Raw genomic sequence first — 6,249 nt, 5'->3', positions numbered from 1 at the left:
ACGAATGATTTTCTTTTTAATAGTAAATCTATCTGAGCTAAAGTCTGGAGAAATTACAGAAGGGGTTTTGATGGGGAACTCTACGTCTACCATTAGCGAATAGTAACGGGCGTGAAGCAAGTACAAAAGGATACTAAATTGGTACTAGGAAACATATTTATTATCGAGTTTTATTATCGTACATGTTGCTCTTATGCGATTAACGAGGACGCCGTACCGGCAGAAAGTGCGCAAAACGTTTAACGTGCAAATTCAAATCATTTCATGCCGTGAGAATCGCGATCATTGGACACAGGCGCGACAATTAAAACTCATTCATTACTAAACAACAAACTCTCATATCTCAAACTGACCAAATTATATATATATATATATACATTCCAATCCGTATCCTTGTTATCCGAAATTCTTTACATCTTCTACTCTCCCTGAATAGGTTCTCTTTTATTCTTTTTCAAAGGTTCAAATCAGAGTTTGTCACGATTCCTGGACGATAGGTCAATTAATTAATTATCGCGCTCGAGGCTCGTTGACCGCGGCACAATTAATGTAGCACAGTGTCCCAACGCGAGGTTACTTATTTTGTACCAACGTAGCTTTGTACAAGATTGTTATTTCGGCATTCGGGCTGATGTTGATGATTGTTCGGCAGAGAACGACAGTGAGTACAGAAATCAACAAATAAGACACTTGTATAAATAAATAAATAAATAAATAAGGTGAGCGTGTTTTCTTCCGGCCTTTTCTCTCTCCCTTGTTAAAAAAAATCTCGTCCGGTCCGTGTGAGATAAGTTTTCTTTCTTTTTTTAGCAGACCGTTCGAACAAAGGGGAGAAAAAGAACAAGATTTTCTCGATGTTTCGTAATTTCTTTCCTTTTTTTTTTTTGGCTTTTTCCATTTTTGTTTTTTTTTCTTTTTCTTCGTTTTGACTTTGGTTTAGTGCTGGCTCGTGCGGCCCAGTAAGCGATTCAAGCGATTAGTGATAGCTGGCGTGACAAGAAACGCACGTCTTCCTCGACGTTCTACTGTTGAGGAATAATTCTTTTTTTTTTTTTTTTTTTTCAAAACAGGGTATGTTTATGTCGCAGCCACGATCAGGGGCGTGTGCTTGTGGGTAGCTAGCAACTTTTCTGGGGGGGGAAAAAAAGAACGAGCAGCATCGTGTTGGTCAATATAAATATATGTATATATGGTTCTCGTGTGATGATTTCGAAGAAGATATCGACGATGATACGTATATGTGTATATATACAAAGTCGACGTAATATATATAGTAATATATGAGTTGTCTGTCTGTAACGAGTGTGCAGATCAGGAGGGAAAAAAAAGCAGAGAAAGAAAGACGATTGGAAAATATGGGAATCACGAATATTCTCTCGGCTCGATTAAATGTCTGCACCGTTTCTCTATTAGACGCAGTATCTGAAACGAGGCAAAGGGCTGAGCTTGAATCTCGATTAATTCTGTTCGGCGCAATGAGATCAAGAGAACAAAGAAAGAAAAAAAAAAGAAGGGAAAAAATAGGATCAAGCACCAATATTGCGTGATCACCAAATTAGCTACAAACCTACTTTCTGTTCGCGTTCGCACATGACATAAACATACTCTTGAGAGATCTGCAGAGATTGATTAAGGAATTATACAGACAACAATATGGCCGTTTTAACGCTGGAATCGAACGCTGGATAAGTGAAATCGAAGAAGACCGGATCGCGTGAGAAACGATCGAGGGATAAACGAAAGAAGCGTTAAAATCCAGGGTTAAAATCGACGCGAAAGTGATAAAACTCAACGAAAGTGTCCGTCGCTACAACCTATACCGCGAGATCTAAAGGTAGAACTATCAACGAAACTGTTCGGCAACAGCGAACTAGCGAACATCTTCGATAGAGAGAGAAACAAAAATTAACAGAAAATTAAGTCCTACCCCGTTCTCCCGCGAGCGTTACCGATCAAAAATGCAATGGGACGGCGGTATCGTGTCGTCGCGACGATTTAACAATAAAACAACGATGAATGGCGCAACATACTAACAGTAATAACGGCAGAGGAACGATCGTTGGTCGTATATACATGTATACACGACACGATCGTTACATTTTTCAGCGACCGCATTTTTCTTCCCTTTTCGATTCACGCGCACGAGAAATGCATACGGATTCTTTCTTCAATGATCGACGAATGAAAGAAGAAAAAAGATCGTCCCGTGGATTTCGGGACAAAGTCTTATGTTTCTCGAGACAAAAAAAAAAAATGAAAAGATGAAGAAACGTGATTGGGACACGACAGAGATTTGCAAATTTCTGTTCGTACCTCACGTTTTTGTTATATATGTATATATATATATTTATTTTTTCATCGATGGTCAAAGAAAACGCTTTTGTGTGTGGTTCGAACGTGACGCGTGACGATGATATCGTAGTTCGAATGTCCGCTGGTCTCTATTCGCAGTTTGTTTTTTCGTCGTTCTTTCGTTTTTCGTTTTTTTTTTCTTCTCACGAAAACTTCTGGACAAGAACGATTATCGATCGAATAAAAAGGGGGGGGGGGATGGATGGATGCATGGATTTATAGAGCGTATTTTTCTTTTTCTAACCTTTTTTCGTCGTCGTGACAGAGAAAGAGGCTGTGCTGCTGGATTACAGAAATGTTAAGAATGAAGGGGGGGAATGGGCGCATGATGATTCTCTCCGATGATCTGTGTCGATCATGGATTCGCGACGACGTGATTTGCGTATTTTCGTCGCTGATGAACGTGGAGGAGAAAAAGATGACTTTTTTTACGTCGATAGATGATGATGCTTCGAGATATCGGCGACGAATCGAATGACGATGACGCGATGACACGTTCAGGAACAAGTTCGTTCGAACGAACTTCTGTGTATTTTTTTTTTTTTTCTTTTTCTTTACAATTTTCCCTTTTCTTCTATATTTCTTCTTCCTCCTCTTCTGTCTGAATCGACCAACGACCATTTCTCGTCTGGATGATTCAGCCCCTTCTCCATTATGTCTCTCCCTCAATCTTCCTGCCTTCAGATTCATCGGTTTTCTCTCTTTCTCTCTGATCCATCTCGTCCTTCACCTCCACCTCGTGCTTCCTTCAGCTGGTCCATTAGACTTTCATGATGTACGGAAGCCCGGCCACAACTGCAACAGGCCACAACCCCGACCCAACTCTCAGTGAGACGTAGAAAAACTGTATCCTCACGATCCTTTCATCATCGCGGCATATTTTCGGTATTAGAGCGTATTTACATTCTTCGTTTTTCCACGGCACGTTTTTTTTTTTTTTTCTATATATAGTATATGCATGTATATATGTATACATATATTCGTCAATATAATATTTCTCCGTTTCTGTTTCTTCGTAGACGGCGTGTTATAATTCTACAAATCGGCGAGTCGCGTCGGGAAAAAAAGCGTTACCTTTCGATCTACCGCGAATTCGATCGACGATTACAAGGTTCTTGGACAGACACACACATTGTTCTGGGAAGTGGGAGAATGGATCTGTGGTAGAAAACTTCGACGGAGCTGTAAAGATCGCAAAAGAAGAGAAGAAAACAGATCACAGCGGCGAGCTTCGTCGAAAGATCTCGTGAAAAGATTCCTGACACGAGAAGAAAGGAGAGAAAAAAAAAAGAAAGGAAATTCTTCGAGATGTTACAGCTCCGTCGTGGTTGAATCGTTGAACAGTTATCAGCGTAATAGATCCGGGCGCGATGAGACGCTCAGGTCGGAAAGAACGATCTTTTCGTTTTACAAGACGCTCGATCGAAGAAGCGTCGAGCGTATAGAAGGACTATCTAGAGAAAACTGTCACGCGAAACTGTTATTTTATCCCGACGATTCGAGGAATCCGAGGAGCCAGCCCCACCGGCTTCCCTAGGCACGGTTCTCTTGGATCGTCTTGCTCGTCCAGAACTTGCGTCTCGTGATTCTCTTCATGGACCGCGCGACACACCTGCATTCGAGATACGAAGAATCGTTTCGTCAGCCGGCCCATTTCTCTCACACTCATCATTTCTCAGCCCCGTCTTCACACACATCGGCTGTCACTTGGTTTACTTATATTCTTTTTTTCATTTTTTTTTTCTCTACCTCTAACAAAACAACCCTCCACTAAAGTGTTCCCTACGGTGCCAATTAAATCACTGCCCACTGCGCAACGTGGACATTGATTTCTCTCAGCCTCGTAGTTCACTACAATTCTATTACTTCTTGCAAATCTAACTCTGGACTATTTCCTTATCTTCCCCTGTTTTGTTCATTTTTTTTTTTTTCCTCTACATTTAATCTTGCATAAGTTGAAGAGCTGTCGATTCAATCCACAGTTGATTGACGTGCATGTGGATGCATGGGCAGTGATTTAACTCCGTGGATTACCACAGCCAGTTCAGATATTTACCGCTTCCGAAGAATCCTTTCTTGGCAACTTTCTGGTCCGATTTGCTACCACCTGATGACACCGTCGCAGTTTTTCTGCTGTCCTTCGCTGTGAGCTTGTTAATCGGCTTCAGGCCGGGCAGCGCCAGCTTTTCAGACCTCTCATGTACTTTGCCCTTGTCCTTGGTCACCGGGCCGACTTTCGTGACCTTGGCGACCTTGGTGCCGTGGGCGACCTTGGCAGGACAGCACTGGTAGGGCTCATAGGAGGGAATCTTGGGTTTCGCGCTTTTACCTCCCATGCCGATGTAGAAACAGCCGTCGCCTGCAGTAAGCAAATATACAACGAGTCAGATACAGAGAGATTCCAGACAAAGTTGAGTGGCAAAAGTGATAGAGAAAGAAGAGAGACAGATAGATAGATAGATAGATAGAGATAGATAGAAAGATAGAAAAGAATTGGTGAGAAAATTGGCTAGCCTACGGCTGATCGGATTTTTCGTCTCTTTCACGAGTCAATTCAACAGACATAATTAGGGTTGGGTGGTTGAAAAAGTAAAATAGTGAAGAAATGAGAAAAATATATATATATAGAGAGAGAGAAACAAAGAGATCGACAAGTGTAGGAGAGTGGATGGAAACAGAGAGATTGCAACAGATAGAAGATTGAGAGATATAGAGATTGAATTAAAAAAAAAAAGAAAAAAGAAAAATATAAATGGACAGTGAGAAAAAACAGACGGAGAGAGAGAGAGAGATAAGATAAGAGAAACATTGAGAAGAAAGATTTGATTTTTCATTGACTCGTGAGATTTTGACGTTAACTAGTGCAGAGAGAACGTGTCACTTCAACCCCAATTGCGCAGCAAAAGCCAAACGTGCATGTTTCTCACAGGATGAGAATATCTCGCGGCGAGTCGACGACTCTTTCTGGGCAGCCATTTTAGCGTGGACCAGCCTCTACTTAAATTTTCACCGAGTTTTAAAGAATGAACAAAATGAAATAATCATTGCGTTACTTAAAATTATATTTTTTTAAAGTTTCAATCACATTAGAAAGTATCACGTTAAAATTTGTCGCGTCGGGTTTTCTTCCCTTTTACTTTTTTTTTCCGTTACCGATAAATTCAATTGTTACTAAATTTGTTGAAATCACGCGAACAACGAGCTGTTGGCATGTTTCGGTCGCGAGATATTCCGAACGAATCCCCCCCCGTTATTTCCTCGCTCTTTCAAGCGGAGACCAAGTCCGATTCTCTTCGACTCGGAGCTCGCTGCAGACGACAGCTGTCAACTACAACAGGAACCAGTTCGTCGTTTTTTTTTTTTTTTTTTTTTTTTTTTTTTTTTTTTTTTTTTGGGTAGTAAAAGTGCGATCGTGGTCTCCTGGAGCTACGTACCACCGTTGTAACAAACGTACAATACGACATCAATCTTACTTACCTCGGGAAAGAAAGAAAGAAAAAAAAAAACGTAGAAAGCAAAGATAAAGTAAACAACATCTAACGTACATACATATACATGTAAATATACACGAAGATAAGAAAGCCGTATCGATAAATGCGTATGATCTAATTAACAAGTAAAAATACACCGCACGTGTGATGAATGTTTAAAATGAAATATCTGGCGACGTAGCTCCATATCGACGAGGGGATGTCACAAGGCTGGCATGCAAACAGGGGTAATTTAAGACGTTTAGAGGGTGAGAGAGGGTGGAGAATAAACGGAGAAGGGGAGAGCCAGGCTGTGTCAGTCAGGGGGATAGAATAATTAAAAAAAAAAAAACAACAGAAAAGAAACGTTTTAATTTTCATGCAGGTACGCCCTACGGCCACCAGCTCGACCGTAAACGGCGAGCGG

General features: G+C 41.0%; 1 protein-coding gene across 4 annotated transcripts in view; it reads right to left on the bottom strand.

Moving 5' to 3' along the window:
- The window catches only part of LOC108578426, a 35,313-nt gene that overhangs the window by 6,724 nt on the left and 22,340 nt on the right, over positions 1–6,249 (bottom strand). The window lies entirely within an intron of this gene.

The sequence above is a fragment of the Habropoda laboriosa genome, unplaced genomic scaffold (assembly GCF_001263275.1).
Source record: "Habropoda laboriosa isolate 0110345459 unplaced genomic scaffold, ASM126327v1 scaffold5, whole genome shotgun sequence".
NCBI classification, from domain to species: Eukaryota; Metazoa; Arthropoda; class Insecta; order Hymenoptera; family Apidae; genus Habropoda; species Habropoda laboriosa.
This window is presented reverse-complemented; position numbering and strand designations above follow the sequence as displayed.